Raw genomic sequence first — 22876 nt, 5'->3', positions numbered from 1 at the left:
GGAAGATATCAGCAAACAGAAAACAGAAGAATTTCACATTCTGAAATTGTACTCTTGTTTAAATCTGTTTTCCTTTTGAAACAGAACTTTGGCAGATGCTATGGATTTTTCTCTAGTTAAAGTACTGTGCTGAGATTGTTGGGCAATTCACAGCACCCACTCTCGGCAGTGATATAACTCAAAGAAAAGCAAAGCAGAGAAAAAAATGGAAGAATCTTTTTTATGAAATGGCACCAGACAATCTTTCTTAAGGGAATATATAAAATAGATGTGTTTACTGCTGATAGGCTTGCATGCCTGATAACAGTAAGCAGATTAAATATATACAGAAGATCTTTTATGCCTGCTTCACTTGAGTGAAAGGTATTATGTTTGTTAATCAAAGTCTAAATGCTGGCAAAGGGGACACACTGCCTAAGCCTATTGAAAGGTCTGTATCTTTAAAAAGCATTTTGACATAACTGTAACTTGACCATTCCTCTAATTCAGCCTCAGAAGCAGACAGAGGAGGACAGGCTTCCCAATAACAGATCAGTCATAGCTCCTAAAAATTAAGGATTTTTTCAAAATCCTTTATTTTTACCATTATTTTTACAGACTACAATATGTGTTTATAAGAAACATTTACATCTATAAATTCAGATTTTAGCTACAATAAACCTTCAACCTTAAGTGTGTAGAGTTATGGTAAAATAAATAAAAGGTGGTAGTTTTTTTTAAGACAGAAGAAGACATACAACCTTCTATCTTGAAAAACAGTAGATTAAGCCAAAGTCCTCAAGAATTTTGAGCAGAGAAAATATTGCTTGGAGATATTTCTTTATTTGGACTTTATATTATTTTTTTTTGCATGTGCATTTGATTTTTTGTTTATTTTTCTCTTAAAATTGTAAAGATCTGTTCAGATTGGAGCACTGGAAAAACCCCCTGCACTAGACTGCTGACATGACTCCAGATAAAATTACCAAAGTGTCTGGCTTTAATATGCACTCTCTAGTCCCAAAATACAAAAAAAAAAAAAAAAAAAATTTGCTTTTTGACTAACATTACTGGACCAAATATGAGATTAAGAAATTTCTTTTTTTTATCCTAAATTTCTTGTTTTTTTTAAAAAAAATCAGTAGTAATATATAAAACCTTTAGAGAAAAGATTAAAGAAGGCTTGAATTTGAATAGAGTAGTGGAGAGAAGAGGAAGAACCAAGAGGATGGAGGAGAAGAGCTGAAATTTTTTGAGGAGGAGAGCAAAAGGCTAGGAATTTCTCCTGGAAATCTGAGAAATAGGAGAGAGATGTCTAAAAAGAAAGATCTGATTCTAAAGGCCAAGGCTGTGTGTTGCAGTGCGGTGAGAAACAAGTTCTGACTAGGAACGTATCTGGAAAAAGGAGTAAATGCAGATGCAAGCTAGAATCAGCCTAGATGTGGGCAATAAATTAGAGTAGAAGAGATTTGGCCAGGGACATCAAGACTTTCTGTCCAAAATGCATCTGAGCCTTTAGCAAGAGACTGAAATTGGAAAAGTAAGGCCTTAAAAGTAAGATATATAATGATGAAGGCCAAGAAAACAGATGGTACTTCAATAGAGAAAGATTGGACTGAGTAGAATATAAAATAGCAAACACAAAGACTTAGGATCAGTGGAACACATTCCTTTACAAGAACTAATGTGGAATCCAGTCTCTTAATTGAATCTAGGAAATGCAGTGGCAAGCGTCTCAGGACCACGAATACAGGTGTATTTTGGTAAGCCTGTTGAAATGAAAATGTTTGGAGTCAGATGAGTCCTGCATGCATTTATACACAAGTTAAACAATGTCAAATATTTTCACATGATCAAGGCTACACTCAGTAATTTAACTGTGGAATAAGAAAATATTTAGACAGAAAAGTTCAGGTTTATCCATTTCAAACTTAGCTCTGAGTTCTGTAGAGTTATTTTCCCAGCAGCTGTTTACAACAGCTTACAAAAATGTTTTTGTCTAAGATATTTTTGATTATTACAAATAGATGGATACTTTACTCAGTGTGGGGCAGCAATTAATCATCAGGGAACAAAAAAAGATTGAAAAGTGAGAAGGTGGCAGGATTATTTTCATTCATTTTGGTCATAGACATCTCTGGGATTTATGCAGTTATAACATAAGCAGCCAGGCTCTTTCCTGCACAAATTGTCCTGAATTTTGCATGCGAGTTCTAAACCCCTGTGCTCAGCTTTTCCTTTCAAGTTTAATTTGTGGAACTGTCATTTATAAATTTACAGTGCAAACTGAAGATGGTTTTGGACTGTGTGTATGGAATGGGTTGTTATCTCATTTAAATAGACTGGAATGGAAAGTTGCTTCCTACATCAGTGTGTAGAAGATCAATGAAATGTTTTTTTTTTTTTTTTTCTCAATATGTCACTCAGTTTAGTATGAAATGGAATTTTTATGACATTAAGTTTGGGATGCAAATCAATTTTCAGTGAATGCTGCAACTCTAACCTTAACAAATTATTAACTGTGTTAGGTGACAGTGATTACTATAGCTTTGACAATCACAAAAGATATCCCAGGGAAGAATACTAACCAACTTGAAATATTGATTTAACATGTGTAATGACAACAACAAAAAAAAGAAAGTAGCAGTTCTATTACATCAGATGCTGAAAATCAGTTGTATCTCACTCCCTGATCTAAGGACGGCCAAGTTCCACTGAAATAACATACATAATTGCTCTAACTTGATTATGACCACCAGCTTTCAGGTTTCATTAAGCAGTCAGATTTTCTGTAGAAATCTTCTGGAAGAATAAGACAAGTATTCAGTGTCTGATGCAATAGGCAGAGAGGATGGCTATATCCTTAGCAACTTTGTCACCAGATAAACATTTAGCAGAGCTGAGTCCTGAAACACATCTTCAGACAATCTGACAATTGGACTTAAACCTGCTGGAGTGAATTTCCACTCCACTGCACTTAAGTACATTTCTCTTTGGTACAATGGTGTCACCTATCTCTGTGGTATTGAAGAGTTTGGATAAGAGCATGAGAAGCTAAGCTTACAAGTTTTCAGCAACTGCTGCAAACTTGCAAGAACATCCTGTAAAGTCAAGGATGCCTGAACAGCTTGTGATGGTACATGTAATGTACTTAGCTGTGATTGCAAGGTGAAACCCTGCTGCAATTCTGACCCGTGCCTTGCTAAACTGGTTTGAGTTTACACCTTTTCTGTTTTTTAACACCTACAGTTATTCCATGATGATTAGGTTAAATTTTACAACAAATTTTAAAGACAAAGGGGGAATCCTCCCCTCTGCACACAAAACTGTAAAACAGTACTGTGAAAGGATTTGTATGAAAACAAAAAATAAAACCAATATTTCTTCTGACGTACTTCTGGACACAGAGATTTCTAGGTACCTTTATTTGATGTCAAATATATCTTGGAAAACAAATGTGGTAGGAAATAAGGATTGACAGGTAGGTTTAAAAAAATATCCAAACAGTAGAGCAAAAGCAAATTATGATTATGCCGAAAAAGAGAAAACTGGATGTAAAACCTACTGTTAATAAATATTTTCTGCCTCAAGCTGTTTATACTTCTTTTCTCCAAAGACACAACATGTATTTAAATTTGAGTTTGAGAAATATAATATTAGGACAGTAAGACTAGTAATATCACAAAATGAAAGAAATAACCATACAGTAACATAATTCATAGTATGTTTTCTATATTATGACTGTGCACTAACCTAGCAAAAACTTCCAGTCCTTTCATTTTTCTCCTGTCTACATTTATTTTTGTTCCATCCCGTATTTGCATATGCTCCCTACCTTTTATATGTTTCTTAGTTATTGATTCCTACACACAGCTGACACACATGGAGTGGAAGGGTGAAGAAGGCCAGTAGACTAGATCAGCTTTCAAGTGGATTTAGATACCTCACTGCTTCAGGTGCTTTTAAAGGTCACAAAGATGAGAGCAAACAAACAGTGCATGAGTATTGCCATATTTTTGTCAGGCCCAGCAATAAATCTGCTCCCATCACTTGTCAAAGTACTGACATGATAGTTGAGATAATACTTGAAAAAAATGGTATGGATTCCAGTTGTTATTTCTTTTGTCAGTGTTATGAAGTCATAATTTACAACTGTAAATGAGCACCAAAGTAGATGTTGTGGCAACTACGTATTGGAGAGTAGCAGAGAAGTTCACTGGGCTGGAGTAGCATTTTTAAATAATCCATTCTGTGAATTTATGGATGGGAACAAGTTCAATGACTAAATATTAAATAAGCAGACACTTGGAGAATTTGACTGTGTGGTCCCTGGTGAAACAATTTACAAGACAAATTACTTATTTTTTTGTATTAATACCTTAATCCCATTGTTTCTCTGTGGTACATGCAAGTGTAAAACTTGCCCTTCATTATGTCAAGCTTTAGATTAGCTAAAATTGAGATAGAGACTCAGGCACCAATGCTTGAAAATTCTGTGTCTTCTCAATGTGGTTTTGTTGAGCAGATTCTTGCCCAGATTCATTCCTCAGCTTACACAACATTTATATTGCTAAGCCTGCAAAGAACAATGCCTTGTTAAATGACTTTTACAACTGACTGAATTGAACAGATTTATATATATATATATGGCTCAAGTAGGCAGATTCTAAAATTTAAAATTTAATGCTTGGCAAAATCTCAAATGCATTAAAAGCTTAAGAATATAAAAAACTTTAAAAAAAAACCAGTTTAAAAAGTCAGGAACACTTTGCTTTAATGACAAACAAGAGCTCCAGTGGCTTGGAATTTAACCTTTAGTTATATACATATCAATTAACTTCCTGTATCTAGAGGCATCCAACCCATACATTCCAGTGTTACAAGAAAATCTGTTTGGATTTGAGAACCTTCATAACACTTAAAACTGACTTCATGCACACCCTAGTATTTTACCAACCTTTGTGTTGGCACTGAATACTACTAAGCAGTAAAGAGTGGAGTGGAATTTTTCATTTCAGCTCCAACAATTAGAAAGTCAACAAATGCTCATAACTCCGGATGAAGTGAAAGGAACATGTAGATCTTTAACACCCATAAAATTCAGCACAGAGAAGCACTTATAATGGCTGAAGGCTGTGAGGATGGAAAAGGGACAGCACTGTTGTTCTGACCTTACAACCACAAGTAGATTTAGAGCCAGAGATGATCAGGAAATGTATTTTCCCTGTTCTTTATCACTTCTATTTTAAAGTATTTCCCTCTTCCCATCAGGGTAAACACTAAAATTGTGTGGTAATATAAAGTTTTAAAGCACAGGAACAGGCAAATCTGGTTCAAAACTCCTTGTATGTTCAGCAGAGGTTTGGGAATCAGCCTTCTGCCTCCTGCTCCTGCCTGGATTACAGCAGAAACCAAAACAGTCTCTATTCAGCAGCAGCTAGAGCAGGAAAAGAAATCCAAACCCAGGCTCAACTCAATTATATCATCTCTTCCAGGTTTTCATCTTGAAATTTGGAAATGGTTTCCTGAACAAAATCTTACTGCAAAAATATAGTCCTTCCAAAGTATCATTAAAAACAACAAAACAAACAACGCCCCCCCCCCCCCCCCCCCCCCCCCCCCCCAGCAATATCAAACCAAGACAGAAAAAAATTAAAAAGCAAGAGCTGGGGGAGATACAGGCTAAGAATGTGATGTTTTAGACAAAGCTGTGACATTTTTCTTGTCTTGAATCTGAAAAAAAGAAGAAAGATGAAAAATTGGCATTTTAAATTTAACTAGACTTTTATTAGTTGTAGAAAGCATTTGCACTTTTGCAGGTGACATTTTGGTTTCTTTAAAGCATTTCATTTGCTAACGATAAAACTGCCATCTTAATCACACTTATAATATCAGTTGTTTCTATTTTTTACCAGTTTGTTCATATTGATTATCTTTATTCTTTATAAAAAGTAATAATAATTTTATTGCAATAGTAATTGCAGCAGAGTAATCTGTACTAAATATCAGTTGTTACCTGCAGAATCAGCAAGGTTATTCCACGTTGTTTGGGATCACTGGGATAAAGATAACAGGCACTTCTGTAGCACCTAATCATCCATGAAACAAAGAGTCATAATAAGTACAAATTGAAATCCCTGGCATGCCTAAGGCATTTATCTTTGCTGACAACATTTAGAGTACATTGCTCTAAGAAGATGTTCAGGCAGTGAAACCACTCATCTCAGTAGTGTCACCCCTCTCAAAAATACCATCAGAAATGTCAGGTCTTTTTTGGATCCCTGTTGGCTTTAATATATCAAGCACATTATGTTCATATAAGACTTTGCTCTTCAATCATTATTTAAGAGAAAATAAAATTTCAGACACTTGTATATTTTTTCCTCTCATTTTTTGTTTTTATGTATGCAATCAACTCCTGAAAAATATCAGTGATTATGAAAAGAAAAGAGTTCCAGGGATTCTGCTTTTCTGAAAATTTAGCCATTCTGTTTCTTGATCTTCCTATGAACATACCTGAGAACTCCAAGATTCCACTCCTAAATAAACCTCAGTCACAGTACATTTTCACAAGAGACTGTTTTCTTAGCAGCACTTTAGATGACTGTGTCAAGAGGCATTTTCCCCCTCCTCCCTTCAAGTTGTCATGGATCCAAATTGCCAAGATTTGCAGGTGTTGAGCTTTAGCTGTAAAGCATTTGATCTGCCCACCCACAAAGAATTCCTCTGGAAACATATAGACATTGCAGCAGTTCTCCAGCTTGCTCTTGAATATAACAGCCTCTCAGGGTCACTTCATGATAACAAAGCCAGAAAGGAATCTTGAGGGAAGTCCAGATTACCTTATAGCACCTATTATAAATTAAATAGCCCCATTTTTAGTCTGTACAATTGCTTCAAACTTCTGGCTCTGTTATAATGTGAATAAAGCTAATTAGGACTGGTTTGTATTTCAAACAGAGTTTTAAAGATATCTGCACTGAATTAAGCAGAGTAATTAATGAAAATGTTTGAAAGAGGATTTATTACAAAAATCTCACGTTTGTTAATTTGCACACAGGAACGGCATCTAAATTGTAATTTAACAGCCAGTATCTGCTGCATAGCTGGATCCCTTGTGTCAGCCTACACCCACAAAGACTTCTTTGTGGGCAGCAGAGCACAGAAATAGGTTGAAATCAGTAATTGTGACTTTTGATAACAAAACCAATACATATGTGATCTTTTTACTCTAACAATTATCAGTACAGTCATGTAACTCTTGGCTGGTTCAGGCAAGTGTCACAAAAATAAACAAGACCTTCAGCTTAGGGTATACTTTTAATTTCTCATTATTGTTTCTCTCAAGTCCCTTGGGCTCTGACTTCTTATGCCCTACTGTTTTTTTCTGCAATTAAGACGTTTGTTTTGTTTTGACTAAATGAGGATGGTCTCTCTGTGTCTCCTGTGTCCTCACTTAAAGAGCCTCAGCCTGAGCTTAACTTAAATGTGCCTCCCTTACCTGTGATAAATGACAGCCCTCCCTTCCCTCTGAGAGTGGGAAGAAGACTGAATCTCAGGTCTGGTTGGGAATGAAGGTTGTTCAGTCATCATGAAAACTCTTGAGTTTTCCTGCTTTCTGTGGGGTCCCAGAACCCACTTTCACAGAAAAGGCAGACAGAAGCTGCAAGAATACTTACAGTACTTTGACATTTTGATGAACTTGTGTACATAATTTTCAGTTTTCTATGCCATACTTGTAAGAGCAGATATTTACATATTGCTATATTTTATAGATGGCTGCATCTCATAGAACAAAATTATATGTTGTTCTATATTCTAATATTTAATGGATTTCTAGTTCAAGCTAAAAAACCCATGAAAAACTTTATTCTTTCAAATCTTGAAGTACAGCTTTGCCTTCTCCCCAATATGTCAGAAATCTGTCTAAAAAACCTTAATTAAGAAATATAAAAGATCACCACTAAACAATCAGAAGGGGTTCACATTATTAATTTTTCAAACCTGAAACAGAATAAGTCTTCTCCTCCACAGTAAGATTAACATAGTATTTCAACATCTCTTTGAAATACTTAATGAACTGGGAGGGTTTATCTTTTATAACCAAACATTTAGAAAGCTTCTCTTCCAAATGTAAATATTTTGTTATATGAAGTTAGTTGTATAAAATATGTTTAAAAACATCTTAAAGGTAGAAGGAATTTATTTCTTCATTTTCCAGTGAAATGTAGAGTCCAGATGTTCAGATTTTAATAATTAACATCATATATGGAAGGGTGACTGGTTCACACACAAACTAAATTTTTTAATCACTGCCAAGTGGATAACATGTGAGTCTTAATTTCAGTCATTTTTGAGAGAAAATTTTCCTCCTCTCCTTCTTCCTCTGTGTAAGCATATTGCAGGATATAGCTTACGTATTTTTAATAAATAATAAAGCTAAAAGTTCACGTAAAGATCAGATAGGTTCACTGAGCGGATAGAGAGTGAAAGGCATTTTCCATACTTTCTAAAGACTTATTTACCAGCTGTTTCTCAATGAAAAATTCCTTTTACTCTGTATAGAGTTATGAAGGGAAGTTGCAGGGAAAACACCCCTGCTGTATTAAAACAAGAAGGTCTCCAAAGCTAAAACCCAAGCAATGTCTTTTGGTTTTATGTGGGGCTTGTTTAACTTCTCTAGCCAGTTTGATGAACACTTTGGCAAAAACAGTGCTTCCTGAAAAATTCACACTTTAGATGAACTAAGGCACCTCACGCACTTGTTCTTTCATACCTCAGAGTAATCCTGCAAGCCAAATCCCACAATGATATTCATTGTATTGTAAAGGTCAAAAACAAGCAAGAGAAAAAGTCAAAAACCATTTCAGAACTTGTTTACATATGAGAGAATAAGCAGGAACAGGAAGTTTCTGTACAATTTGTTTATCTTTACAAGTCACTTTTTATTAATTTGATGTGCTGCATACCATCAAAATCAGAGTGTTTCTAAGGTTAATAGTTTATAAGTCAGATTGTATTCAAGAATCTTTAAAATATGGTTTGTGTTAATAAATGAAGTCTGGAATGATTACTTTTGTACTATATCCAGGGCTTGCTTTATTCAGAAGCAAAATGACAACATTTCATGAATAGCAAGTGGTAGTTGGGTAGTAGTCTAAAAACTATCAGAAGAGGAAAATCAGAGGTTACAAAACTAATTACAATACAGTAATGAAAGGAGAACTAGAGAAATGTTCAGACAGCTGCTTTTGAAGTTTGCTAAAACTATTAGGACTTGTTCTAAACAAAAGACAATTTTGTTTCTTTATTTTCAAATGATAAATTTTTTGGTCAATGGAGAAAAGCTAAAAGTCCATTAACACACATAGCATTACAATTGATTTATTTAGATTAATTTTATATCTACAGAATTTAAAAAAGCCAGTTTGCTGTTTTAATTAAAGATGGATTTTATTGCATTGTTATTATGCTACCACTGGCAATTAAATAGTTACAATTTTTTTTTTGTTCTTGCACCTGAACAATTTTGCAATAAGCAGCAGTGGAGAAGAAAAAAAGTCTATTGTATGATTATTGCTAATCATAGATTTATGTTCCCAAAAAGTTTTAAATATGTGTGTGCAGGCTGAATATCTGTGAAAACAGGCTGTTTGAAAACAGTAGACGCAGAAAGGACATGGATTATTTTCTACACTATGTGGTAGTTACCATGGTGTCTATATCACAAAGTACATTTACTCCCCTCAGATATTGCCAGAATAATCTCTTCCTACTTTGGCATTTCCTTCCCAGTCCTCCCCATCAAACTTTTTTACTGAGAATTGCTAAAGGATCATAAAGTTTCAGTATCAAGCTAACGAAGCCTCAGGGCATAGATTTCCTAGTAAGTAAAATAATGATCATAGAGACAAGGTCAAATTTAAAAAAAACAAAAAAACCAAAACACACAACCCTAAAAGCTTTATTCATTTCATCAGACTGGGAGATCTGGCACTCAGGTTTCAGCAGGGCTGCTGGCAAAGGTTATCACAGTTATTATTTTACAATACTATGCAATATATATATTAGCTAAGGCAGTAAATGTGTCTTTGTTGAAGGGAAGAGAACCTCCAACCCAACACCATAGTCAACAGGGATCAACAGACTTAAAATAGTCTTTCAGTTGCTTTCACTTTGTACAAGGTAACTAAGCCAAGAACAAAGGCTTTCTGGAATAACTTTCCAAGGAGGAATAGCCTTTGGTATAGAATTCTCTTTGTTTAGGATTTCATTTTTATTCCAGGCTTTGTCTGGATGGTAAAACATTGGAGAATGCTCAGATCAAGTTTTCATTCAATTTCACTTTCTGTCTAAGAAAAAAAAATCTGAATCAAATGCATTCTGAGTAGAGTATAATGCACTGTTTGGAGCACCTCCAGACTCCATGGGATCAGAGGAGGGGAAGAGGAAAATAAGGAAAAAGGAAACAAATCACACCCCAAATAAAAAATGAGGCTAGTTCTATGTTAAAGACAAAACATTCATTTCAGCCAACAAAGAAACAGATTTCAAGGGGAGAAAATATGGCTGCAACATCTTACAGCACAGCAGATAATGGGAATGACAAGTGTTGAGTTCCCACACCGGTATTTCAGGACAAGATGGAAGGGGGGAAAGTTAGGTAAATGTAGCAACTCACTGTTAAAAGTAACAGTTGTCATTAGCAGGCTATTGTGAAAGAAAAACCAAATAATTTGGCCAAGCTGGCAGTCTGCACTGCCCACTACACTGGCCTGCTCACTTCCCTTGGGTGTTCTGTGCTGGAAGAGTACGGACATTGTAACTGAGGGAAAAGGACAGACTCTGTCTTACTAGTAGACCAAGAAAAATATTTTCAAAGCTACTTATAATCCAGTGAAAGGAAGCTAAATCAAGGCATGAGAGGTCTGTTGGTTCTATTTCTTCAAAGTAAAGGTATTAAAGATATTGCATCTTGCAGTTGATTCCAACAGTGAATTTTTAGCTCATCTGCTGCTGGTTGCTTCTGTTTCATTCTCTAATAAGCAGAGTCAATAAGCAATAAAGTCATAGTCAGAATTCATTGTGATTACCTGCAGATTTTAGGAATGTAAATGGTATTCCTGTTATTTACTTTTTTTTTAATCACTCTGTGGACTGCCTTCACAGTTTCTCTTCATTTAGGGCATGCAGTTAATAATAAAATGTTATCTTCCCTTTCTGTTCATTAATTAGGACAGAAATTAAAATTATTTCTATGCCAATCTTTATCATATTAAAATTGACAGCTGGAGTTCAGTCCTAAGCAGCTATGTGATAAAGACTTAAATGTCTTTGCATACCAGCATTCAGCTCTAAACAGATACACTAAATCTTTCTCTATACTTCTTTCTGTAGCCATTCAGTCTGCGTAACAGGAGTCCTCCTTCTAGTTTTGATTTGGAAGAGTTTAAAGCGTTATCACCCATAAAAATTTCAGTAACAGTCCAAAGGTATTTTTGTCCCTGTTTAAGTACAGAAATGTGATTTAAGTTCTTCCTGGAGCCTTCTCTTCTCCAAGTCTCTCAGCCTGTCTTCATAGGAGAGGTGCTCCAGCCTTCTAATCATGTTTGTAGACTCTGGTCTGGCTCCGTCAGTTCCACATGCATCCTATGCTGGTTATTTATGATTTCATCAATTTTGTGACACAGGGAACATACACTGTCTAGTATCATTTAGGATTTCACAAAATGGGTTTGACTTTGGTTATGCTTGTCAGTTCTCTCACAGCACATCATCATCCCAATAAGAAAAATCACAACTATAGGTTTAGTATTGTTATAGGACTGTGGAAATGTTTTTGGCTTATAGGAATTGTGTAGATAGTTTGTAAGCCCATACATCTGTTGAACAGACAAGGAGTGAGGATCCATCTCTGCAGCACTAATCTCTTTTCCCACTCATGATTTAGAGTGTATATGATGCATGTCTCAGCCGCAGAAAAGCTAAAAACCTACTTCTCTTTTTTCATCTTAATGGATCCATTTCTACCTTATTTTCGCTTGAACTGCTTCAATCTGTCAAGTGTATGGATCCAAAGTTGGACAACAAAAGAAAAGTTCAAGTAGTCACTTGGAACTTAATTAAGTGTAAAGACTAGCGTTTAAACTTGCAATATGAAGGCAAAAAAGAAAATAAAGGCTTTTGTATGGGATACGACAGGAAACTCCCTCCTAAACCTAAAAATATGTGGTTATCAAGAGACTGAGGTATTTAAGCTTTGTAATCTCTACTGCAGAGAAAGGTAAGGTAACTGCTTATGGTGTGAAGGTAAGTTCAGAGAAAGCAAGCTGGAAAATCAGTTGCCCCTTTCCACCATCTTGCAAGCCAGTCGGTGTAATTATTATGAGAAACAAATGTTTTCTTCCTGTGAACATCTCTGACTTACTTTCTACATGGCAAAACCCTTTCTAATTCCATTAAATTTTTGCCTACCACCACACAGGTATGATGCTTTTGCTGTACCATTTGCACAGAAACTGGATACTTTCTTCAAAACTGTGTTCTTCAGGGCAGTATCACATGGCTGGTTAGTGCATTAATTACAAAGGTAATATAATCTATGGGTATCTGAATTGTCATTAATTGTACTTCAAAACTATAAATAAATACTATTTTCTTTTAAGATCTAATACCACTTTCTGCTATTTTTAACAGTTTACTAAGGGTTTTCCTTTTTCTCCTCTCCATCCTAGAGTTCTGAGTTCTCAGGGATATATCTGTGTTTGAAGAGGATAGATTGTTTCACTCTGTAAGAATAGATTCTCTATTAAAAAAAAAAAAAGTACTTCCTTGTGTGAGACTTTTATGGAGATAAGTACTTGAGAATGGAAAATAATGCAAGTCTTCAGTTTCTTGAAAGCTGTTTTGATCTTGAAATCTAGCTGCTTGGTTAAATTTTGCAAATATATTGAGGTAATCCAAATGCTTTTATCCCACACAATTTACAAAACCCACTGGTTCTGTAATTATGTTTATCCTTCAGAAAGATGATTTATCTCTTGGTGTTTAACCAAAAGAATATTATCCATTATGATGTTCTTCCCTTGATATATATACTTTGTCTATGTATTGTTTTTAGACTTTTACTAAGAATTTCATGAATTTCACAAGTGTGGATATTCATCTATTTGCAAATTATATATCATCTTTCATGTTCTGTCTTCACAGAGAAGAAACTGCACTAGTTTCTGGGGGATTGTTTATTATTTATACTATAGTTGCAGGCAAATTTACTTTCTTGAAACCTGTTGCACTTTGTGAAAGCACAACCAAAATCAATGACGTGTGACTCAGTTTCATTTTCTATATACAGTGTTCTGAAGTGGCCTCCCATTGGTCTGAGATATCCTCCCATTTCCTTTGGGGTTTTTCTATATATAAAAAAAACCCAAACAAAGCCACAAACAAGCAACAACAACAAAAACAACACCTCAAACAAAAAAAACTTCCACCAAACAAACAAACAAAAAAAAATTTAAAAACCTCCAAAAAACCCCAACCAAACAACACCAAAAAAAAAAAAAACCAAACCAAAGAAGAAAAACCCCAAAAAACCAAACCTAAAAAAACCAAACAGACTAAATCAAACCAAACCAAATCAAACCAAACAGAATAACCACTCAGGAAAGTTAAATGTTTAAATTATAAATATATGTATAATTTATATATAATATTACAACATCAAGATATTATTCCTCTTGTTTTTATTCTCTCAATTATCTACACTGGGTTATGCCTATCCTGAAAGATTCCTTGGTAACACAGTGCTGAGCTGAAAGGCAGGAAGACCTCCTTTCATATTTCCTTGAATAGTAGGACAATTCATCATGTTTCTTGCAGCATAAAAGTTTGAGAGGAAGTATCAAGCAGCACATATTGAAGTAAACCTCAAAGTATTGCAGTGTTTCTTGTGTGTCAGGTCTCTGAAAAAAACCTGACATTACAGTCTTCCCAACAGAACATATGTGATTAAATATGTTGTGGTATATATGAATATGTTATATTCCGCATTAACTTACACTGCAGTTCAAGATCTCCAGACTCTTGACCTTTGAATGGAGAAACAAACTGTATAATTACTAAGTAAGTTTCTTTCTGCTTATGTTCACTTTTTGTTATTTTATTTGACCACTTCCAATATCTTTAAATGCAGTTTTGAATTGCAGAGTATCAAACACATGCTGAGAAAAATGCTTTTTCTTACTAACATATGCATCAGTTACAGGTAATATCCTCCTTTAACAGCTATCAAAGCTGTGTAATATGTATTCACACACCACTCTCACCCCCAAAGTTCCTCTCCTCCATCTCTCCGACCAAACTCCAAAACAAAGCATGAAAGCCTTTTATCATCTTTCATGTGGAATTCATTTGAACATGTTATCTTCTACATGTATATTTTTTCAGGATAGCTGTACATTTACAGGGCTAACTTCTTTAACCTCACAGTTCTGTAATAATTTCCAAAATGTAGTTGCTCACTTGATTAAATAAAAGTACTAGTGATCCCATTACCAGAATGAAAACACATGCATTATAAAGTGTTGGAGAAAGAAATTGTTCTCTCTGTCTAGACGGCTGTTTAATAAGTAAATAGCTGTAATGAATAAATATACTTGAACAAAAGAAAATACATTTGTAAATCCACTGAAACTTCAGCTGTTTGGAAGCAGGTTCACTGAATATTCACCAATATTTCAGGCCTGAAATTTTTGTCAGACTTCATGACTATTGTCAAGGCTCACTAAAATACAAATTCTAGGGTTTTTTTTGTGTGTTTAATTTTATATATTTTTAATAGACCTCCAACAACCCTTTTAATATTCCAGGGACTAACTTGTGTCCTTTGGAATAACAAGGTTATACTAGTAAATATGAAATAGTAACATTTTCTGTGCTTCCTGGATTCATTCTGGTTAGATGAAATGGAGGAAAACTCCATCAGACTCTTCTCACTATCTGGGAACTTTTGTTTCCAATTAAAGTTAGTAAATTTAAGTATTAATTCAATAATATGAAGTTGATTATAAAAAATATGAGTTTGAAATGGCATAAAAATAAAGTGTAACTCTCTTACCCTCAATGTTTATTTCTATTGGAACAGAGACGTTGGTTAATTATGAATGGTAATATTCATCCCTACACAAGAAAAAGGGCAAAGTACAAGGACCATTAAACATTGCATTTTTCCAATGCTACCTAATTATAAGAACACCTGTGCTGAATAACTTTCAGCTGATCTATTTGCAGAGTGTTTAATAGTCCTTAGAATTCCTCATTTCTTAGCAGTAATGGGCCAGCAATGTTTGCACATTAAGTTGTGTAAGAAGTACCTTGGCAGAAACCGCTCAAAATACTTGTTTTCCTACATTATATTTAATCAGTACTTCCTAGCAGGGTGCATACTTGAGATTTATGCCAATAGTACATTAAATTTTCACGGATATTCTGGGTTATTTTTGTTAAGGGTGAGGTGTTTTGTCTCTGCTACAGAGAACTCATTCTAGGGAAAACCCCAGTGACTCACCTACTCTCCTCAGAGAGATTATTTGCATGCCAAAGAGCATATACACTTCTAAAATGTTAAAATAGAAAGTCTTTGTCTCATTCTCCCTCTCTCCCTTGCTCTTGCTGGCTTTTTTCTTTTTTTATTTTTTCTTTAGTTGCATGGTACTCCTCACCCCTCCGTATACTGGGAAAAATTAAACATCTTCAATATCAAACGGTAGTTCGTCATTACTATTGCTTCTAGAGAAATCTGGAAATAATTATTTCTGGATTCTGAGTATTTAAGTGTAACAGAAAAATTGATCCTTTTTTCCCCCAAGGCTTAGCAGTGAGTGATCATTACAAATGCAGACATAAATGTTTATGGTAGCTCTGCAACAGTCAGGCTAATGGCTATTAATCATCTTTTGATTGCTCATATCTGTTAAGTTCCTCTGAAGTGAAATAAAAAACTAGTTCTAGCAGTTAATTAGATGAAAGTCAGGGAGAGGAAAGGAAGTCAGGAAATGCTTTTAAAGTTGTTTAACTTCCACAATTCCACAAAAAAATCTTTTTATTTGAATAACTCTGCAGTTTGTGCTGCCAAATCAAGAATTAGGAGAGGACAACTCTGAAGGGGGTTGTGTGCTTTTATTAAGTGTGTTTGTGAGGGGGAGGTTAGATAAAATGTTGCAGTGCAGACAGATGTTGTGAATTCAGACATAAGGTTATTGTAAAGGTTTCTGCAACCTGCGTTATAGAAAAGGTTATGCTATGACCATAATGATCCATTCTGAATTTAAGCTATATAATTTAAACTCTATTTTCCTCTCATCTTGGAATTTGTTTGACTGCTACTGAACTGCTCCCCCTTCGAACACATGGCTATATCCCAGGCTATTCCTACCCATAATCTCTTTTCTTCAGTAGTTTAATGAGATCATGGGTGATCCAGTTTTCTCTGACTGTAAAACTGACGTTTGCCTGTTTGGATCAGAGTATTTCCATGGCAAGGAAAGGCCTCTGTGGAAACCATCTTAGTAGCTTAATTATAGGAAACTCTATATGTTCCTTTATCTTTGTGTTGGGCTGTGTTTTTAAAGTCAGACTCTGAAATAAAGCCATGATGTATCTGTGTAAGAAAAAAACCTCTGGCATCTTAAACAAATACAAAAATCTGTTTCTTAAAATAAAATTATATAAAGTCATAATAGTTAAAATGTTTAGGAGGTTCTTTAGTTTCATCTGTTTGAAAGAAGAATGTGAGTGGATCTGGATTTCAAATTAGAATCTCCTAAACTGGAAGTCATTGTTGCTAACATAGACTGAACCATAAACAGATTTTTTTAATGCCTGGAATTTCCCACTGGCACCCTTGATAAGAAACTCAGAAAGGTAACATTTTCACTGCACAATTGCAGTGTATTTTAGAGGGAAACGGCAAATCTGAATTTGACTTTTAATACAATTTGTACTATATTTATAAATCTGGGAGAGCTGATGTCTTAATTTAATTACATAATTTCTCAAAAAAGGTAATTAAAATTTTTGGTTTATGTCATTGTGACATAGTAGTAGCTCTTTCTGTGGATTGGCATTTTTAGATGAAATGTAATTTCCCATACATGATTCACAATACTTGAGAAATCTTTATTGATCTTATTGTCTTTTAAGCAAGTGATAACTGTAATAGGCTTAACCTTATTTATTGATTCCCAGTCCTCCTGCTATAATAATTGCTCTTAGAACTGTTACTTGCATAGAATAAATATGCATTTTTGTTTAAGACAGGTGTAACTTGACAGCTTGAGTTCTTTCTAAAACTGGAGCCTCTGGTCATATACTTTCCCCTTTTACTCCATATCAAAATGTCATCTATACAGATGTTCATATACTCTAGCCCGTGAAAAATATGTGTGTTTTCTGCTAAATCAGCCTTATTGATGGACCTAAACCAAATGGCAGTTTGAGAAAGAGCATATTGGGAAGGGAGTGTTATATGCACCATGTATATGTGTGCTATGGGTTTTTAAAGACATATGCCAGACTACTGCAGACGTAAGAGGTATAAGAAAACATTTAGTATCAAGCAACTCTTCTGGAATTTTTCACTCTTGCAGGTAGTTGAAAATATTCACTTCATATATAAAAACTGTACTTCTTTAATTCAATATAGACAAGAAAATTTCTGGGTTTTTTTTTTTTTCTTTTTTTTTCTTTTACTTCTGTATCATGAGTCTTTACCTTCTGCTAGTTTTCATTTCTTGCTTTGGGCTTGTCCAGCCTACCCCTTCCTAGGGCAAGTGAGACATTCCCAGAGCTGTGACTAACGTAGTAGCTATACTTATTCTGGACATTACCCACTCAACAGTACTCCCCTTCCCATGTAAGATTTTTCTTTGACTCTCTCAATTATAGCATTTTTGCACAGTTCAAATGAAAGAAAGCTGGTGATCATGCTGAATACCCTTCAGACGGGCACTTTTCCCAGGTAAAATTTTGACAGATGTCTTTTCTATCACATGTGCATATGCTCGGTTCATGTTGGAGAAAAAAGTCTTTTACCTTAATTCAGTCTTACTTCTCATTCTAGCAACTTGTGGCCTTGTATTCCTGTTGCCAGCTTCAATTCAGTATTTGCTTTTCCTTAAGACTGATACTGCCTCCAAGGTAATAATGCCCATCGTTCCCCATGAAGAATTTTTCCCACTATAGTAATTTTCCTTCCAGATTTTTCAAACTTGACAGGTGTTTTTGAACACTGTAAAGTAATAATATACACTGTCAATCTTATCTCATTCCCCATACTCTTTCTTCTCCTGCCTTTCTTTTAGTTTTGAGACTATGTTCTGTCTGCTCTGACTTTGAGAAAAAAATTCAGATAGCATTTTAGATTCTTTGTTGTGTTTCTTCCTGTCTGTCTTGGTTACAGAGTGAGGAAAACTGACCTATTCATGTCAGTTTAATTTTGAGTTGGACATTCTCCCACATTTGGCCTTTTTTACTGCATTGTTAAGCACAAACTGAGAGCTTTCCACAATAGTGGCTAGCTAAAAATGAGGATGTAAAATATGGAGGAAATCTTGGAAATGACAGAGTGTTTTAGGTGTGGTTTTTCTCCCTAAATGTATCTGACAATTTAACTGGACAAACCAGAGTATTGAGAAAAATAATAAAGTGAGAGACTTGCTAATTAAGTCTGTGTCTCAGGGCAGGATGTTTTTGTGAACCTGGTCTCATCCTTAGTTACATCTTTGTGGTCAAGTGCTCTGTTTAGCTATCATTTTAAGATTCCCTTTTCCTAGTATTTTTTATGTGAATAGTTCTGCTTTGGGGCAGCAAGAATCATTACTCCTCAGATGAGTAATATTAGTATAGTCCCAGAAGACCTTGACAAATATATTTCCCTGTTTGTTTATGTTTTTGTTTTTTTCAGCAGAGATCTCTTATTTTTCTTGGTTGGATTCTATTGGAAGCGTTGATACATAGCCCATTTCTCTTTTAGGTGTTATACCATAAACTTTCATGTGTCTCTGTGCAATGTTCTTGAAAAAAAAAAGAGAAGTTTCTTTGGACCTTTTATAGTGAGGGGTGATTGAGCTGTCCTTGTGTTCTTTCAAAGCCCCTATTTTAAACTAGGGGCTTAAAAATACTTGCGATAATCTTTTGATTCTGCCTCACGTGATAATATATCATTTTTCTCTATTTGGATACAGATTCCACTGAAAAACCTCAAGGCAGAACTTCACCTGTAGCCAATTTCGGTGTTGCACATTCTTACCTATTTCTTCCATTTTCGTTCTATCAAGCTGTCTTCTTGCACCACTGCCTTGTAAGAATTATATATCTAAGACAAGCTTAGAAGATGGGGTGTTAAAGAAAAGTCAAAGTGCAGATTAATTAGATTAGCTTAATTAAAGCTCCATTAATTAGAGATTAATCTTTTCCCCTACACACTAATTTCATAGTTGTTCTACAGCAGTATATGTTAATTTAGAAAAATAGTACTCCTATGTGAAATTGTAAATAAATGCTGAGAATTGTCATCAAATCTGACACCTCAAAAGAACAGTGATTTGCACCAGGAGGTGCTAGTCAGTTATGATGTTGGATAAGAAAGGATATCAGATTCTATAAAATCTGTATCATTAAAGTTTAATCATTTAAAATACTTTTTTTTGAGAACTAGCACAATGATGAAAGAGAGAATAGTATAGACATTCATAGAATCCCAGAATCATTTAGGTTGGAAAAGACCTCAGAGATTATTGATTCCAACTGTTAACCTAGCACTAACAACTTCCTTCACTAAACCACATCCCTAAGCAGGACATCTTGACTTCTTGTGAACACTTCCAGGGATCTGTGTCCAGGGATGTAATTCCACCACTTCCCTGGACAGCCTGTTCCAATTGACCACCCTTTCAGTGAAGAATTTTTTCCCTAATATCCAATCTAAACCTCCCCTGGTGCAACTCGAGATCATTTCTTGTCATCCTGTCGGTTGCTCCTCGGGAGAAAAGTCCAACCTCCACCTCACTGCAACCACCTTTCAGGTAGCTGTCCTTTCAGACACTTCTCATAAATCTTGTTCTTTCACCAGCTTTATTGCCTTTCTTACAATCTTATATCCCTTCAGATGCTGGGATCCCTGAGCTGTGCAGCACAAAACGTGCCTCCCACCAGCCTGCAGCACATCATGCAGGCCCTGTCTGTAGGAAGGGTTATCCCATTTTTGTCATTTGAACTGTTATTCGATGCCCTTACTAGAAAATAGTTCTATTCATCATTTTTACAGTTGAACAGAGAGGATGTTTACATGAGAATTTCTTGCTGCACTTTTAGATAAAGGCAAGGTGATGCAGGAGGTGTAATTGCTGGAACCAAAGGGGAGTTACCTGCAGAATCCTCCTCTATAATGAGCAGGCTGAGGTTACCCTGCAGGCAAGAGATTTGTCCAGCACACACTGACCTGGAGCCTAAACTCCACATGTGGCACAGCACCACACTGCACAGCACAGGTCTCATCCTACTCAGGTTAAATGTTTTGTGGCTCTCTACTCTATATACAAATGGTCTTCTGCTCAGGATCACTACAAACCATTATTTTCAGAAACTGTAGACAATTCTATATGTTCACTATCAGTCTTGCTAATAAAAAGATTGAAAATCGCACTGGTTTGCAAGATAAAATGTCCTTTTAACTATTGAGTAGCCCCCTCCAGGTGAGGGTTAAGGCACAGAAAGGAAAGAGTGAAAAGTCTTGACCTCATCCCTTGCCTGTGGTGATCTTGTTTGGGGAATAAAAGATTCAAGTCATTATACTGTCAATCTGTCAGCTTCTCTGTGCATGAAGGAAGGATTTGGAAACTGCCTAAGTAGGATGTGAACATGTAAGAAGATCAGGTTCTTTTAAAAATCCCAGAATAAATTAAAATTATTTTGATGGATGTCAACATTTTCTCCCTGATTTCATGGGAAAAAATAAACCCCAAAAAAGTTTATTTACTTTTTTTTTTTTTCTTTTTTTTTGTGGAACAAAGTATCACTGTTGTAGATAAGCTGTTCTTTTTGCTTGGCCCACGAGTTCCTTAACAGTATTAACTGAGGGAAATTTACATTCTGAAATATATCCATCTCAGAACTAGACATGCCTGACCTGCTTTGATGATGTGTTGCAGGATGACAGCAAGCATTTTAATGGTGTAGTCCTGTAAGACATCTTCAGACTGAGAGCTAACAATAGTGCATAAACTTGTTTCTTAATTGCCATTATTCCATGCTTTGGGCTTAGGAAACTGGTTTAAATATAGTGTCACAGCACAGTGTTATGATATTGCTATTAATAAAACAGTAACATTTAGCTTATTAAGTAGCATTAGAACTCAAGTGCTTGACAGAAAATCTAGGAATGGGAAGACTGAGTGAAGAGGAAAGAAAACCTAATTTTAACCCCTTCAAAAAATCCCCGTTTACTTCTTCCCTAGCATCTCTTAAAATGGAGTGTTTGAACTTGAACAGACATTTTGATTTGAATGGGGGTGTTTTCAAGTCACTTTTCTTATGAAACAACTTGGGGAAAAAACTTGTGCCACTGTACAGTATCAGCAGAGGTTCCCAGCCATTCTCTAGGAAAAGCTATTGTAGGTAATAGATGCTGCTTCTGAATTAAGATATATTTGGCCAAGCGCTTCCCGTGACTATGCCAGTGGAATTTCCTATGCATCAAAGTCCATGAAATGCCTGATTTTCCAGTGGTATAACTGAGGAGAGATTTTGCCCTACTGTTAGTGGAGTACATAGGCAGTTTAAGAAAAACATGAAGTCTTTTGATCTGCTTATAACCTCTAGTAAAAGAACGTGGAGTGATCTGGCAGAATGAAACTCTTCTGCAGGTTATTTCTGCACTCTTAGTTATGAGATCACTGGCCAGCAGATTCTTTAATTCATTATGCCATGTGCTACACTATTACATTTCATATTGTAGCCCTGAGATTGTGTGTCCTCTTAACCTTTCGAGTGGTTTTAATCTAGATTTTTTTCCCAGCAAAGATGCAGTGAAAAGCTGTAGAGACAAATAATTAAATGAAATTTTGTTGTTGTTGTTGTTGTTGTTTTTGTTGTTGTTTTTTCTTAGTTTTTTTTTTTTTTTTTTTTTTGTTTCCTTGGGGTTTTTTTTTGTTGGTTTTTTATGGGGGGTGTTATGTTAAGTAAAACATTTTTGGCTTTTTATATCATGTTAACATTTTAAATTTACAGACATTTGGGAAATTTATGGAAACATATAAAAATTGCTTTTAGTGTTCTTAGCAGAAAAATTCGCCACTGACTATGACTCTTTTGTCTATTAAGATCACAATAATTCTCTCAGGAGTTAGATAGGAAGGTTTTGGTTGAATCTTAAAGGCAGAATCTCTCTCAAGCAGGGTTCTTGTGCTGGAGCTGTACTTTGTAGTCCACAGCAGGCCCACGGTAGTCAAATCTATTCTGGTAATCCAAAATAATGGCAGGAAGAAATCACCTGAATACACAAACAATTGCTCAAGTCAGCCTTGAAAACCATGGAGGGTGTGGAGAACCTTTCTTACCTGTGAACCACTGCTGGAAGTGCTCTCACCTTTTGTGTTGGTGCTATGATTCTGTGGCTCTTTGCCAAAAGTTTTACAGACTTGAGAATGCTGCCCCACCTTTCTTTCACCTTCATCTTGGTACTGTACATTTCCATCAAGTGTTTTGATGTGCACTGAAATACTAACAGGGCTGGTATGAAAGTACCCTTAGTGGTTCCTGCGAGAACATCACTGGGATCAAGTGGGAATTAATTTAGCACAGATATTGTTAAGTTTTATGACGGATTCGCCAATTATAT

Source organism: Onychostruthus taczanowskii, unplaced genomic scaffold (assembly GCF_017590055.1).
Source record: "Onychostruthus taczanowskii isolate IOZ18803 unplaced genomic scaffold, ASM1759005v1 scaffold2, whole genome shotgun sequence".
Classification (NCBI taxonomy): domain Eukaryota; kingdom Metazoa; phylum Chordata; class Aves; order Passeriformes; family Passeridae; genus Onychostruthus; species Onychostruthus taczanowskii.
This window is presented reverse-complemented; position numbering follows the sequence as displayed.